The sequence below is a fragment of the Manis javanica genome, chromosome 5 (genome assembly GCF_040802235.1).
Source record: "Manis javanica isolate MJ-LG chromosome 5, MJ_LKY, whole genome shotgun sequence".
NCBI lineage: Eukaryota > Metazoa > Chordata > Mammalia > Pholidota > Manidae > Manis > Manis javanica.
Window position 1 is genome coordinate 68,812,489 of NC_133160.1, and position 17,192 is coordinate 68,829,680.

Below are 17,192 nucleotides of genomic sequence, written 5' to 3' on the forward strand. Positions count from 1 at the left end.
ATCTCTTACTACAAAGTCTTCAATGACATTTTAAAATAATTCTCAGATTTTATGTTATTACCATTATTGAATAAGTTTATTACTATTTTTCATCATCTTTTGTAATTCTCAGTAGCAATAACATCTCCATTATAAGGATTATTTTTCCCTGCTGCCTAAATCTTGATTTATTTAATAGATGCAGGAAACATCAAAGTGTAACTAATGGTCCATAAGATAATTTTAACACCTTCATGGGCTAATTACTACAACGGTCTTTATTTAATTCCCTGAAGACTAATTTCCAAGAAAATTACAGCCTAATGATGATATGAGTTGTAATCGCAATGGTAAGCATCCATTGTAATGGACTAGCAACTAACAGCCACTTGGCTGATCCTGGTAAATCTGAATCAAACTAATACTTTTCCAGTTCAATTATTATAACATTTGCTTAAAACTGCTTTCTTCCTATGAAATGGAATAGTTTAACTGAACCTTTCCAGCCCAAGGAAAATAAGTTTATTATATTGGCCTCTGATCAATTCTTTAAGAAAACTGGACAGAAACTTACTTTTAGAAAAAAAAAAGTTGACTTATTTAATCGTTCCTATTTAATTGAGGAGAGCCTACTATGCCATTGATATCTGTATTAGGATATAAAACTATTAAGATAACTGTTATTAATGGCTTCTCACTCTTCAAATACAAATTGAGAAGAAAAAGCATCTAAATGAAAATATGGAATCAATTAACTAAATTCAGCTACACAAAGTGATTCTTACCCTTTAGAAATGGGCTGTACTTCCCTCTGACCAAGATACCTGAAACAAGAAACCTGGTTTCACCTGTATTACCACAAATATTTTGATTCAAGAGAACATTAACTGATTTTCCACATTAGGAAAAATTTCATCTTTCAGACATCTCCAGCCACCATAAACAACTTCAAAATGAGGAAGGCAAAAAGAAACCCAATCACTTTTAGCAGTGTTTATGCACACATAGTCAAAGGAGCCTGGTCTCTCATTCTGAGTTTAAAATTTTATCAAAAGCCACATTTTTCTGAACTAGTTAAGCAAGACAATAGCCTCCTTGATCTGCCTTTATTTTGAAAACATAATAACCTACTGTTTATTTTTTCATATTTAAAACTTGAAACAAAAGCCAAATATAGTCAAACTTTTACTTCTCTTACAATCATGATAGAACACGATCCCTTAAGTGTGCAAATTGATTTCTTCCCTCAGTCCATTAGCTGCATGACAAAGGTTTCCAGATACTACTGTCCTCGCACACCACACAAATCCCGCACCAATGTATTAGCATAACTAAATAGTTTACTTCATTTTCAGACTGTAAACAGAGAATTCACAAATCCTCAACTGGAAAAGCCTTCACATCTATTTTGAGTCTATGTATCCTGAAGAGCTGGAAAATTCTCAAGACAGCACCTCAGGTCCACTGGGGGATGAGGCAAAGGTGAGGCTTATCAAGGTAGCAAATCATCCTTGAACATAGTCAACAGAAGGCACACAGCTGAACACCTACAGCTTATTCACATCTGTGAAAGATTGCCTTCTGTGGAATTCTTAATACGTGTTTGCTGCAGTGTGTAAGAGTATTCAGTTCTCCAATAGAAACCAGGACAAAATGCCATGGAAAAAAGGTCATAAATGCCAGAGTCAGTCAGTCAGTAAAGCACATTAAACATGGACTGACTAAATAGAATATATGGTGTTTAATATAGACACAATGAGAGTGTTATCTTCAGATATACAAGCAGGAAGACTAAGAAAACCTTAAATATTCATAAGGTGCAGCACATGCCACCTTAAATCGACAGCTATGGTATCTCAGGTGCCACCAGTTCTGTGCTCTGCTTGCAGAATGAAGATAAAAGCTATAGCTGAGCAACAGCCACATCTGTGGCCGGAGGCTGGCCAGCCAGCACCCTTGCTCTTGCATATCTGATAGAAAAGCGAGTGTTGGCTTATGTCACCTTTCACCTGTAAAGCACCCAGCTTCACTTACTGTATTAGTTTCCTATTGCTGCCATAACAAATTGCCACAAACTTAGTGGCTTATAACAATGCAAATATATTATCTTATAGCATGGTAGGATAACCCTGACATGATTTCACTGGGCAAAAATCAAGGTGTCAGCTGGGCTGCATTCCTCTCTGAAAGCTCCAGAGGAGAATCCATTTCCTCACTTTTTCTAGCTCCTAGAGGCTACTGACTTTCCTTAGCTAATGGTCTCTTCTTTCAAAGTCAGCAATAAATATCACATCTTTCTGACCCTCCATTCATCCTCACATCTGTCTCTGACTGCAGCCAGGAAATGTTCTCCAGTATTTAAGTACACACATGATTAGATTAGGTTCATCTGGGGAATCCAGAATAATCTCCCCATCTCGAAGTCTGTAACACAAGAGCATGACCACCTTTGGAGGCTATTCTGGCTACTACACCTGCTTCTTCCAACCACACCAGCAGCAGGAAGGTCAGCTGTGCACATGGCATCACCTAGGCTTTGGGAAGGATGAGCCTGTCACCTGCTTGCTCCCTAGTCTGCACGTGTCAGTCATCCTCAGTCCCCTCCCCTTTGCTATCTCTGGATACTGGCAGTTTATTAAATGAACTTTGAAATTCAAGTGCAATTTGTCTGTCTTTCTGTTTCACGAGCTCTGGAATGACCTTGCTGGGGGTGGACCTGGAGGCAACTGTTGAATCTGGGTAATTCCCAGACAGGATTTTAGTCCTTAGACGGAACCTCCCAAACCCCACCACCTCAACCACATAGACATGATGAATCACAAGTGAGAAAATAAAAACTGACCATTTATCTGCCCTGGAGTAAGACAAGTCCCTTCATGAAAGAATAAAAGATGAAACAGATCACAAAGAAATTTAGAAAACTGAGTAGGAAGTGGATATAAAAAGAAAATTTTAATTCAATAGACACCAGCAACCAGAAGCAACACACTGCTTGGATTGTCAGAAATGGTAACTTTAATCTAAGCCTAAAGTAGAAATTGAAGGTCAAAAAGGGAACTAATTGGTGGGAAACAAAATGACCAACCTCAAAGCAGGAAGGGTTTCGAACTAGAAAAATAATTCTGACTCTTAGCAGTGAAGGCCAAAAGGACCTGACAGGCATATTCTGGGCCTGAATGACAAGATAAAATTCTTTGTGCCCCAGATTTTTCAGTCTTATTTCTTAAAAACCTGGAACCTGTATCCATTTTAGGCCTCTATTATTTGCATATTCACATTAATTTTTTAAAGAAACCCTTTAACTTGGCCCCTATTAGATGCATAGCCTTGTGCTAGGTGGTTTAAGCCTGATATTGGAAAACAAAAGTTGAAACTAATGACTACAGCATATAAAGCCTTGTGTGATCTGGCTCCTGACAACACCCTCAGCTTCACACATCAGCCTTCTCCTTATGCAGCCAAGGTCTCCTTTATGCTCTCCAAGCACCCCATTATTTTCATTTTCAAGCTCCTTCATGTTGCTTCTTCCAGAAATCTCTTTTCAGATTACCTTCCCAGTTGGCTCCCTGTGTGCTAGGTGACTGTTCAAATGTTCTCTGGGAGAGGTCTTCTCTGGCCACCCCCTCTAAAGTACCACCCCCCACTCCCACCCCAGCTCTGTAGCATCGCTTGTTGTCTACATCATCTATGTTGATTCAGGATTGCCTTGTTTATTTGTGTATTTGGAATTTTTTTAATGTTTCTTAGTTTCTATTTACTAGAATGCAAACTCCATGAGACAGTGATTTATTTGACTGTGCTCTCCCCAATGTACCACCAGCACTCAGCCTTCAATGTTTTTGCACATTTTAGATAAAATCTGAAGGACAAAACTGATGCCTAAATGAATAGATAAGTGAGTATAAAGGTGAATCAGGTTATGTATTCTGATAACGTTTAGAATTCATAACCCTACTGAGATATAAGTACTAAAGAAAAAATTGTTAAGTTTCCAACAGTATATGTTCGTGGTTCTCAAACTGTGTGCCAGAACACACTGGGGAACCTCAATTAAGACAGAAATGTCACTGGATATTTTAAACGTTGGAGGAAATCTTTGCAGTACTCCACATATAGTAGACACCACAAGACCTGCTAGTTCAAAGGAGCATACAGTTTCAATGTTAGATCACACTACATTTTTGGATGATGTCATATCTTTGTGAAGCTGGGCTTTCTATGATTGCTATGGTCAAAAGCAGGAACCATGCAAAAAATCAGTGCAGACAGGAAATGAAGTTGGTGATATACAATCTGATCCCAAGATATGAGAAACTTTACAGTGTCCACCAGGTAAATAATTGGTTATCAAAATTTTAACTCTCTAGTAGTTACATTAAGGGAAAAAAAGTAAAAGAAACAGATTAATTTTACTGATATACTTTATTTAACCCTGATGTCTAAAATACTACTATTTTCACATGTAGTCAATACACAAATATTAAGGCAATATTTTAAATTCTTTCCTGCATCCAAAGTCTTCAGTTCAGACCAGCTATGTTTCAGGTACCCAACAGCCACGTGTATCCAGCTGGTCTACAGACATAAAATACTCAAGTAGAAGGCCTGTTCTAGCGCAGGATTCTTATCTGCTATTGTTTTTAATTGAAAGAAGAAAATACTTAGCCAGATCTTATGCTTCTGAGGCTGAACACAACCTAAAAGAGAAGCTAAGAAGAAAATAAATATTGTTTGCATTTATTGCAAAATAACAGCTGTGATTTCATACTTAATCTTCTGATGTAATGGCATTCTTCTAATGAGATAATTTGTTTAAAGCATTTACACAGTACCTGGCATTAAGTAAATTCTCGATAAGTATTGAGTATCATTATTAATACTAATGAGGACATATCAGTTTATTAATACCCATGAGTGTGCCTAAGAAGAAAGAAAGCACTGAACACAAAATACTCATCAATTGCTTTATTTAGACTGTTTCTGGTAAACCCTGGCCAACTAACTACATCAGAATATATTTGTAAATTTAATACAGAAGGAATAGATATATTTTCAGCATTTAAAACTCTTTCGAATTTCTGAGGCTTATTACATTACTCAGTTTTGAGTGTCTCAAATACAAGCCTAAAATTCATCTTCACTGTTTTGAACAAAACCAATTGGTGTTTCAACCAGGAATTTTTAGGAGTTCGCAGTTATTCATACCTCCCTCATTTTTGTTCTGCTTAAAGGAAAAAAAATCTGTGCTGATGTTCTATTTCTACATTCTCTGTTGGGAAATCCCTTTCATTCCCCTGTCCGTGGTCCTCCCCACGAAGGCAGGAATGGCAAACTTGTGACCGCCCTTACCCCGGTTAAAGCAGAGTGAGCATTCCCTTCAAGCATGAATCAACGCTGACCTTTGTAAGGATGTGTTTAACCTCTTAAAAATCCTGCTAGTTTCTGAAATATTCATTGTGCTGAAATCAATAAATCACTGAAATCCCCACTGGGAGGGAAACTTCCTGAGGTCTCAAAGGCCAAGCTAGAGCGGAACTAGTAAACATCAGTTTCTCACAGACATGCAATTGGAACATCTGTTTGTGTCTTCTATGCCTATTAGGATGTTTACTCTGTTAATTGTAGGCATAACATGGGCATCCATCAGTATTTTTGTTTTCACTCCCACTATAGGAATTCAATAACAGAGTTCGAACCCGGGCCAGCTACCTTACCGGGTCAATTAGCCACTTGTCTTTTTAAAGAGAGTATAATAAAGGCACTTCGTCCAAAGGAAATGATGAGTGATAAAAGACAATGGTGAGGAAAAAATTGTGGAAGTTGCCGTACAGACAATTGTATTTCACCAGTGTGATAGCAAATGATTCTTAAGTTTCATGACTGCGTTGATTATATATTTTTAAAAAGCCACTTCTGGGGTCCAGGGATAGATTTTGAGCCTCTACAAGCATTTTTGCATACTAACTTCATTAGTCTTTCCAGCTATGCTGTTAATTTTCCAGTTCGGGTTTTTCTGTATGAATCGGTAGTAATCTTGTACAATTTCCTCAGTCTTAGAGTACTGGCAGAAACGAAGTATATATCAAAATGCCTAAATTAGAGGTACTGAAAATTATTAATTACATTTTAGTAAATAACCTACATTTTAAAATTATACTAGATAAATATAAAAATCATGAATTCATAAAATCAAACCATCTGAGAACTTTGAACTTTCAGTACTATTTTGAAATTTAGTCCTATAGTCCACAGATTATGTTCTAATGGTATCATAAGCCTTAAGGAATATTTAACTCACCAAAATTTGGGTTTCAGCTCCCTTGTCTATAATATTGCTAAATGCATAAAATAGTTCAGCAGCATTTAATATATATTTACTTGATGTTTTCCCAGTAACCTTAACTGGTTCCCACTCAGAAAAATGATTATGTAATATCAAGCATCAATATAAAATCTTGAAAACATATCTGACATTTAATTTACACAAATTTCTCTCTATCAAATAATCATTCTAATATCCTAATAAAGAATAAATGTAGCATTAATTTCACTTTCACCTCTTTTTATTATTTCTAGTGACCATGAATAATGATAATTGCCATGAATAATGACAATAAAGTAGAAGTAAGAAATTAGAAGTACTTAGCAGACAGCTTACTCCCTGTGTCCAACACTCTCTCTGAAATATACCAGCTGGTTAAGGAGTGTAATTCTATGCAACCAGTCCTATAAAGAGGAAATTAAGAAGAGCATACTATTCACCTATAATCAAATTTCAAGATGGACTTCATATCTACTATTTAAATCGAAATTTTTTAACTTCCTCAAAGGTAAGCATAACCAAAGTAAAAACTCTGGCTAAAAGTTCTGCCTAAAAACAATATTCTGAAACATCTGGAAATGCTCCTTTGCCTCCCTTCTAAAATCTTAAGAACCATACAATGCTGAAGGCTGAAGAAGAAATATTATTTCAATGACTGTGAAACAGATATTCTCCACATCAGAACTATTTCAATGGGCTTTCCCAGTTCGTAGAATGCCCCGGTCTGTTCACGGCTTAAAGGTGTATTTTAATAAGATTCAAGGAGTCACCCTTAGCACACCTACCTTAGCTCTCAGAATCAATCCTGTCATCAAACAACTTTTATACAGCTACATAACTGACCACTTTATCTACTGTCACCAGCCTCAGGTGACCTCAGTACCTTTGAGACTTACATTAGCCCCTTGTCCTTACTGATGCATATATAGTCTGTTTCTAAGTTAAACCATGATGGTAACATCATTGGAGATTGGATCCATAATGGAGTGATTTCTGTATTTCCTTGTATGAATATAAGGGATGAAGGAAAAAATACAATTTTATATATTAGTTTTGTTCATGTTATGGCATTCAGCAATTATGAAAACAGAAAAGGAATATTTACAGCCTATGACTTCAATATTCATACTCTTAGCCCTATGGCATCCAACCTCTTCATTAATAAAAAAAATCAATACCTACTACTAAGGAACATTTTTATTGAAACTATGAACATAAAAAATTGGGTTTTTTCTAAATAAGGGGTTACAAGAATGATATGAAAAGCTTCCATAGAACTTTCACATGATTCTTTAAAACCTGGCATGTGAATTTTAGAAAATATATGTGCAATTTGATACTAAGGTATACAGTTTGTTTTTATGTTAAAAATTAGTATGCACAGGCTTATACATTTCTGAGATAAAAGTGAAACAGTGGAGCAGATTTTCTTAATACAAACCTATAAATAAAGCTACATTCCTCAGAGAGAACACACCAGAGTACACAGCTGTGCAACTGAATTATGCATTATATGGCCAAGTCAATTTATCATGAAAATTGACCAGATTTCCTGCAGGCTAATCCACTGTGGTTTTGTTAACTAAAATAAAAGATAAAACAGCCTATAATTCACATTGTTATAATTTAGACTTGACCAAACCTCAGCAGTTTTGAAATCATTAATTTATGTAATTATCATTAAATTAAAGTTGAATAACTATTTAATAATTCGTTAAATGATTCACAAGATTTCTGAAACTGTGTCTAATATATGAGGGGCTTTCACCAAAGTCAACAACAAAAAGTAGGGGTGCAAGTAAGTGGGATGTTGTTGTTTATTCTTTAAACCTTGTGCTCTTCACAAAGCCAGCAGCAAGACCAAATTTCTTGAGTCACAGAATAACAAAATGTTGGAACTGGAAGGGAAAAGTGATATCTAGTCAAGGACATAATTAAGAAAAACCTTTCGGGGTTATAAGGTTATTGTGTAAATTTGGTGATCATTTACACACAAGAAACAGCTCAAATCAGAATGCAAACACATAGGTCAAATTTTTTCTTCACAATTCTCTGCACGTGTTTAAACCCTCTAGGACAGCATGTATGTACGCCTGCAATGCATAACAGCCTGGACGTAGTGCTGTCCTAGCTCATCTGCTGTTTACCTTGTCACACAATAACATTTTCAGTTTACTCTCTAGTCTCCTAAATTATAACATAAGCACCTTAAGGACAAAAATCTGTACAACTAATTTTCTCTCCTTTGCTAACATCTAATATACAGTTGTTCTATAAATATTTGTTGAATTATACTAAATTCAGCATGGTAACTTTTAAGCATAAGGCAAAGCTGCTTCACTTTGTTTCTTGTTTATATATTATCCATCAAGGGGAAGTGTGTGTATATGTGTGTGTATATAAAGCACAAATATACACATATGTATATATGTGGGTGCATATATATATATATAATGTCTATACATTTACATATAATGATATATATCATTATATATGTTTTATATATGTATTTTTAACTGCTCTGTCATTCAATTCTCAAGTTTTCATTCTAAAATAGTGTGGTTTAAAGTGGAGAAATTATTCCAAGTTCTTGATAAGTATTTTGGTATTGCACATGCTTAAATATAAGCTCAAGATTTCAATTCCAGACCCAAAATCAAAAATTATTTCAAAGGATTCCTCCTGTCTCACTCAGCCCTTCCAGAAATCCTACTACCCTATATGGGGAGGCCCCCAAAGCATTCAAGAACTGTTCCTACACCTATACTCAATTGCAATGATTCAGAGGGGAAAAAAAAGACAATAGAAAAAGTAAACAATATAAAGTCAAACACTAAAAATAAAAACTGAGATACAGAGTCAAATGAACTATAATTTGACAAAATGGTGAAACAGGATCCTGATGGCCATCTTTTGTGTTTGCCAGCCCTCAATTTGAAGTGTGTGGAATAGCATGATTTAAGATTACAAAACAGCTAAAGGAAATCATGGCCTGCTTATCCTGGCTGGGTTGTACCTTCTGGAATCCTGGAGAGTAATCTATATTCTCACAGTGTGTTGATGCCATGTAAGACATTGTTTGATATAACTGATAAGGGGTGTCTGTGCTGAAAGTCTTCTGCAATCACCTCCCTCCGTTTGTAGTCTAAACATAACTCAGCCACAAGTATTTAACCAAAAAGAATTAATTATCCAGATGGCTGTGTATTCTTTCCCAGTGGCATCTTTATCTTGATCCTTTTTCTTTCCTTTATACACTGTACTCATATAACCAAGATACAGCATACTGTTCTAAAACAGAGGGGCTTTCTCCTTAGGGCTTCAAAGCGCAGCACACTGCCCACTGCCCTTGCAATTAGCTCTCTGAATTCACTGACCCTAACAGAAGGCCATGGCCATCTTCCTTTGGCCCAAAGTGTCAGTTCCCCTTCCACAGATGATGGTATCCTGCAGGGAAGAAGAAAACAAGAAAAACCAAAAGACTGGCTCTTTCAGTAAATATTATATGATAATATTATATTGTATAGAAAGAACATAAGAGATAAGCATTTTGTGCTATGTAATCTATACTTAAGATTAAAATCTAATTTGCCTTTTCAATTACTCTCTGTCTGCCCCTATGAAACACAAATCTTTCTTTGGTAGCAAATGGCTGTTTACCACCCTGCCATCCCACAAACATTTTAATGGATTCAAAATCTTCTGAAGGAATGCTTTATAACAAGGCCACACACACACACACACACACACACACACACAATCATGATTTAATGTATATAAGAAGTTGCACTATTTAACAATTTGAGACACTGGATTTTCTTCTAATAAAAATAGCCACTGAGAGGGTTTGTTTACAGTTGCAGAAGATGTGCTTATTTAAAAAATAAAGCCAATAAAGAAAACTTCCAAGTCTTTAATTACAGGCTTTTCATACACTGCTGGTCATTCTCAAGCTTAGCTGCTGCATCAGAAAGCCATGTTAGGTCCATGGGAGGACAAAGGAAGTTGCAGATTACGATGACAAGTTTTATAAATTCTTCCTCTATCTAGATTCTCCTCTGACTCCTGAGAGATTTTCCTGGATGATTCAAGTAGCAGTGTTCTTACTGATTCATTTTTATTTGAAAGGATTTACACAAATAAAATATGACAAAAGCGACACGAATATTAATTATTTAAGCTATCACTGTGGCAATCACCTGTTCCAATTGTCTGTATTCCTGCTCATTCTTGATTTTGAACAGTCTGTTCTGTGGTTCCCATAAAGGTAGTCCTGGTGCTTTACAATGTAGATCCCAATTTTGGATTCTGAGCCATGGTCATACGATCTTTAGAGCTCCTTCATCACATTTACAAAACAGTAAAGATAAGTTTTTCAGTGACTAAGTAGTTAGTATATTTATATTCTCATGCCCATTAAAAAGAGATTTTAAATTCTTTTAAAGTTCACTGGTAGGTGAAGATTGCCTACAGTAGTTTTGTGATCTATCAGTTCTTCATACTGAGGTTTGTGTTATCAGGTGGTATCTGCATGGCAGTCCATCAAAGAAAACTCAGTCCGGGCAGAAGGTAGAAGGTAGTGTGGGTAATTCATCTGGCCATCCTCAGACTGGCAGGGCAGGGCGGGGCCAGCACTGCAATGGCCAAGCCCACGACAGTACTGGAGCAGAAGGGTGAAGAAAAGCTGGCGCATGTCAGGAAGGCCTTCTCTGTCATTCCACAGTCATCACATGGAGACTGGATGTCTGGCTAAAGGAACCACATGCTTCATTTCTCTGAGGGCCTACAGGTGCCCTGCATCAGAGAAACTCAATATGCCACTGAGGTGACCTCTGATTGGGAACAGCCAGCCATGCAAACCCTGAGAACTGCAAGGAAATCAAGGGATTGCCACCCAAGTGCTTACCATGTAAGAGTGACCACAAACACCGTCTCAGCACGCAGGCAGGCATCCTGCCTGTGGTCTCCAGCAGCGCAGAGAGGACCTGCAGGTAAAGTCACCAGCTGACTATGGCCCTAAGTCCCAAGTTTAATCTGTGCTAGAGTAATAGTGTTTTTTTCCTTAAACACATGCACATACACGCATATATCTGTCTCACTCAATATCCTTCCCAGATTGGGAATATCCTTCATCAGAAAACAGTACATTCATTCTAAGGGTACTATTTTAAAACCTTTTTTTCTTACTGGGTAATAGTTATGACTATAGAATCAGCCACTATACATCACCAAATACTAATGCACTGGAAACAGGGGCAAATACTCATATCCGGTTACACATTTCAAAATGGCTTATTTTATTTTATTTTGCTTATTTTATTTGTATTTGTCTACATAAATCAATGGAATTGTCATCTTCTACCCTTCTACACAAAAGCAGGATGAGTAAAAAGAGAGTCTCTCTGTTTTCTGTGGCATAGAGTAGTACACGAAAACCAGACAGAATAAAACAAAGGTATGGTTAAGTCAGTAATCTTAGAGGTTCCTATCTGATGAAACCTTTGACCTCTCTGTTTCCTTTCCTTCTCTGAGTATTTATTTTAACTCTGAATTTTAGTCTTTGGCCTCCAGGGGCAGAATATTCTTACATGTTCAGATAAGTCACTTTCATCCAGTTCCAAGAAAGCAAGGGTCAGACCTGAATTCCTGCTCATCCTGAGGCAAGCACCGCCAACGGGACAAGCACTTGGAATGTCTTGACTGATGTCCCTGCAGCTGACAGGGGGCTGTCTTGGTTTTTATCTCCACCATCCCCCTTTTCTGAATTTACACAGGAGCAGAGAAAACAAATTGCTCCTGGACTCTTCCCATTCCCTCCAAAGCTAAGTGGAGGACGATGGCCCCCACTGAGGTTTTCACCTTGACCCTACCTGTGTTTGGCTTCTGCCACTTGGCCGTGTCAGCATTCCAGGACCATGAGAGAAAGCCATGTTTGCAACCCAACAGGAAGAGGAGTAAGCCAGGCGTTGACATCACCTGACAGATGTGTTTCTCAAGTGGGAAATTTTATTCAAGGCTTTTTTATGGAAGTCATTGACACAGAAAAGGAATAAAGAAGAGAGAGGGAGGGAGAAAGTTGGTGCCATGATGGGCATGTTTTGCACCGCATAGAAAAAAGGAGTTAAAATAATGCAACCTCACCTCCCTTTCTCTACACCCCCATCCTCATTCATCCTTTACGTCTGGAAGTAAATGTTTCTGAAACACTATAGCTACTGGCAGAGGAGCAACAGAAAATAACATGGTAGCGACACATAAAACTGTCAGTCTTCAAGGAAAATAGATGGTTAGGTTGGGGGTAAATGGACTAAATCAATTTGAACACGCATGTTAAGGACTGTGAAAGGGCAGAGTTTAGTGCTGCTAGGCTGGAAAACATTTGTCTCTGTCTTCTTGTATTTCCACAGTACCCGGCAGAATCCACCCACAGGCTTCTCCCTTGGCTCCAGTCTGACTCTGCGGCTGATTAATGGCAGCTGGAGGTGTCCAGTAATTTCCTCACCTAATAATAAACTACAACCCAAAATGGAGGTTCCCCTCAGGCCCACCGTTAACATACCTATATTTGCAACCAGGAGGTAGCCAATTATCCTGCTTCTGTGCCCACTACTTAGGAAAGACATGCTCCAGCAAGGCTGAGACCATTTTGTTTACCAGGGACCCAAGTTCTTCCTCTACCAGACAGACTGTTCTGGTTACACAATGAACACATATTAAGTTCATTTAGAGACACAAAAACGCTTAGAAAACCTTCTAGCAGTTCCCCAAGATACATTTTAAAGTAATTCATTCTTTTCCCAAAAACGTGGGAGAAAAAGTTGTGAGATGATAGACTTGGTCTTAAGCCTTTTGGAACTGAAATTTTAAATTGCCATTACTAAAATGCCAGGTTGTAATTACAAAGCCTGAAGCCTAAGCAATCAGTCTAATTCCTTGCTTCCTGAGGCAACCAATAAAGCTGTTTGTATTGAGGCAGCTCTTCCTCTCAGATTCATTTGGCAGTGAGAGTCAGACCATGCCACGTGATTATGTGGATTAATTTTGCAATATTAATTAAGTGGTTAACCTCAACATTTGTATGTATAGCAATTAACACAATTAACTTAAGCTAAGGAATAATATATATTATATGCCAAGATGAAAATATGGAAGAGTATGTGTGTCTGCGCAACTATGTTCCACATGGGGAGCAGAACTGTGGGGCAATGCAGAGAGTACACAGATGTGAATTCAGATTGCATTTCTGCTGCTTAATTGCATAACCTCTTGAAATTATTTTAACTCCTATGAACTTCTGTTTCCTCACTTGTAAAATGAGAAAAATAATATCCATCAGGAATAATGTATGTAAAGTACCTAGTTCGACCTTTAGCACACAGTAGGCAACCTATAATTAGTTTCACATGTTAGAGGGAAATCTAAAATTTTTAATAGCAGTAAAATGCACGTAACATAAAATGTATCATCTTAACCACATTTAAGTTGCCATTAGGCGGCATTAACTGCATGCATTTGCTCTGCTACCATTAATGCCATCCATCCACACAACTCTTGTCATCTTGAAAAACTGAAAATCTGTACCCATTAAACAATAACTCCTCATTCCGGTCTCCCTCCCAGCCCATCACAACCACCCTTCTACTTCCTGTCACTATGAATTTGATTACTCCAAGTACCTCACATAAGGACTCAGTATTTTTCCTGCTGTGGTAGGCTTATTTCACTTAGCATAATCTGCTCAACTTTCATACTCATTTTAGCATGTGTTGGAATTTCATTCCTTTTTAAGGTTGAGTGATATTCCATTCAATGTCTATACAATATTTTGTTTACCCACACATCTATCAATGGACACTTAGGTTGCTTCCATCTTCTGGCCATTGTGAATGATGTTGCTCTATGAACAACGGTGTGCAAGTATTTCTTTGAGTCCCTGCTTTCAAATCTTTTAGGCATATACCCAGAAAAAGAATTGCTGGATCACACAAAATTGTTTTATATGGTCACATAATTCTATATTATAATTAATAAAGAAATTTTCCCATTCCTTTGCTTGGGACCAAAGAGAAAAGGAGTCTGTAGTAGAGATGTCTATAGAATCTTTCTGCTCCTTTACGAGAAATAGAAAAAAATTGCTTTTGTTTGTTTTCAGAGAGCATCGGGATAATCCAATGGAGACTCCATAGTAAGGGGAAGATGAAACCAATAGGCCAGGGAGTTACAGAGACACCAGAGCCTGTGATAAAAACCTTATGTAGCTCATCTTTCTTCCCCATATTCAAGGAAATTATACAAGGATTGTGGCCTGATACATCTCTTGTACCTATTAGAAAGCCAGGCTGCTACACAGAAGGTATTTATTATTATTCCCTTACAGAAAAACCTAGATTCCAATAGTCTTTAGACATAGGGAAAATCTCTATGGTAACTGCTGTACTCCCTGGAACGGTGAGGGGGAGACACCATGGAGAGCAGACCTCCCTGTGGGGGAAAAAATAAGTTTAGTATCTTAAGTCTTTTTAAATAAAGAAAAAATCATATGGCCAAACCTCAAATCAATGGGACAAGACTGCGCTATACTCTAGGGATACAGAGGAAATGAGTAGTTAGAACAATACTATGATATGCTAGAAATGTCTGTGTTTATGTGAGTTCAAAACTTCCTAAATCTAAAAGGAAAAAACATTCTGCTAAGGTGGACAGAACGATGTAGCAAAGACAGATCAACTATATTACTTCTTGAGGGACTTAACAGACACTTTTAAAGTAAAATGTATTTTAGCTATTAGATGCATTCCTAAACGGTTTTGTAAATTAAATAGTAGGAGAAAATATTTAAATAGTTTTACACCCAATTGTAATGCAAATAAATTTCCCAAATGAAAAGAATCACCCCTAAAGTATCATTTTAGTGTGCTGAATATGAATCCAAAAGACACACACAGTATGCTTTCTAAAAATACAAGCAAAACCAGGTAGAATGTCATCAGGCTTGCTAAGGAAAGTTGGTTCAATCAGGGCCATTGAACAAGGGCACCAATTAAAAGGAAAATAGGAGGTGTGATCCTATCCATTCTTCACACAGCAAGCCCTCTTCTCTGGTGCAAGGCTATGTGTAGTCAGGGCAGCAACACTTTACAACTTGCAAAAATATGTCAGTTAGCCCTAGGTGAAGTTTCACAGGGTAATCATCAAAACCCTAAATCTAGTTCATAACATTGTGTGCAGTGATCATGCCAGTGTCCAAAATTACTTTAACTAAAGAATAAAACCCCCAACTGATATAATTCACAAGACACTTGAATATTTAATCTGTACTTCTTACTGGAGTAATGTATAATTAAAAATATAATTGCCAAAAGACGAGATACTTACGTCTTCTGCAGTTTTTCTTTTCTAATTAGCAAATGCATAGAAGTCAGATGATAATCTGAAGGTGATCCTAGAACGTGATTTAACAGAGTTAGTTACATGATTTTTACTTTAGTGACAACATGCATATCTTCCCATGAACATGATATGCCCCTGGTGGGAAGCATTCCCCTTGTGCTCTATGCTCTCTATAGAAACTGCCAATCTACCATGCCCCCATGTCCACCAATCCACCACCCTCAGAACTGACACGTCCTCTTGTCAGATAAATTAACATGTCAAAGCCTTTCCTTAAATCATAAAGCAAGTAAATTTTTAACTAGCAAACAAAAATCTTTGCATTTTTATGTCCTTAATACAATCCCTCACAGATATAGGGTTTCTTCTGTGGGTCAACTGGGATGATTTACAATATCTGAACTTCACCTTAGTCTCTTACCTTTCACACCTATAAGGTTTCTCTCATACATGAATTCTCCAATATCTGTGGATGCCTTATGTCTAGGAATTTTATATGTTGAATATTTATAGCTGTTTTACTCATGGGATACTTCTGACTGACATCTTGTGATTTATAACTGCAAAGTCTCCAGGCCCAGAAGGTTTCTGTTTCTTAGTACCTCTCAAATAGCTATTTCCAAGGAAATTGTTCTGACACAGGAACTTCTAGGTACTTTTTTCCCTGGGGAAAGTTCTGCATACATATTCTTCCCTCAAGACTGAGTCATCTGAGATTCAGTATTTTTGTTTTTAAAGGGATATGACTTGGGAATGCCACAGTGACTATTCCCTCAGAGAACTGTCTGAATGCTGCCTATTCTAGGGACTGTGTACTCGTAAATTTTAGTATTTGAGTCTGAGATCCTACCCCTCAAAGTAATAGAGGATCAATATTCCAGAAGTTTGTATGATGTTTTCCTATCCCCTACAGTATTTCAAGCCCTTTTGGTCTAGATCTCTGGCAGTGTCTTCATAAATTGTTCCACGGAACTCTCACTCAAATGTCTGAGAGACGTACCAATTCCAGCAGGAAAGTTCTTCATCTTCTAAATGTGAGCTCACCTTCCTATAGTCTCTCCCATAACTCTTTCATAGAGCTTCTTATTAGAAGTTTTTGAGCTTCTCCACACCTCTCCACTCCCCAGAAATATACTATATTAAAATCTGAGAATTCAAATACCATGCCATTAAGACAAAGAACATTCTAAAAGAAGAGGAAATCTAAGAGGCAAGATGATTAAACCAAAATAAATATTTGTAGATTATTATTTTACAGTGGTGGGGTCCAATACAGTAGCCACTTCCAGGATTCCTTGATGCCTTTCTTTTTTTAGGAAGATTCACTCATTTAACAGAACCTGTTTAGTATGTAGAGATACTGTGGTAATGATAGTTAATATCTTTCTTTTCTTTGGCAAAGCACCACCTAAGATATCACAAATTCCTGATGTATCTATATAATGGACCTCTTTGGAGTAAATTTTCCTTCATAAATGAGCCATTAGAAAAGGTAATAAGC

At 37.2% G+C, this 17,192-nt stretch overlaps 1 long non-coding RNA gene across 2 annotated transcripts in view; it reads right to left on the bottom strand.

The window, feature by feature from the left end:
* Positions 1–4,071: 4,071 nt before the first annotated feature.
* LOC108393435 (uncharacterized) overlaps positions 4,072–17,192 on the bottom strand; it is a 395,153-nt gene continuing 382,032 nt past the window's right edge. Inside the window, exons 12-15 of one of the 2 annotated variants that reach the window (XR_012131585.1) lie at positions 15,677–15,743; positions 11,208–14,782; positions 10,501–11,050; positions 4,072–9,748 (exon numbers count right to left, since the gene is read on the bottom strand). This is a non-coding gene — a long non-coding RNA (uncharacterized lncRNA). Of the gene's footprint in view, positions 9,749–10,500; positions 14,783–15,676; positions 15,744–17,192 lie in introns of both variants that reach the window. The other variant, XR_012131584.1, reaches the window with a different exon arrangement.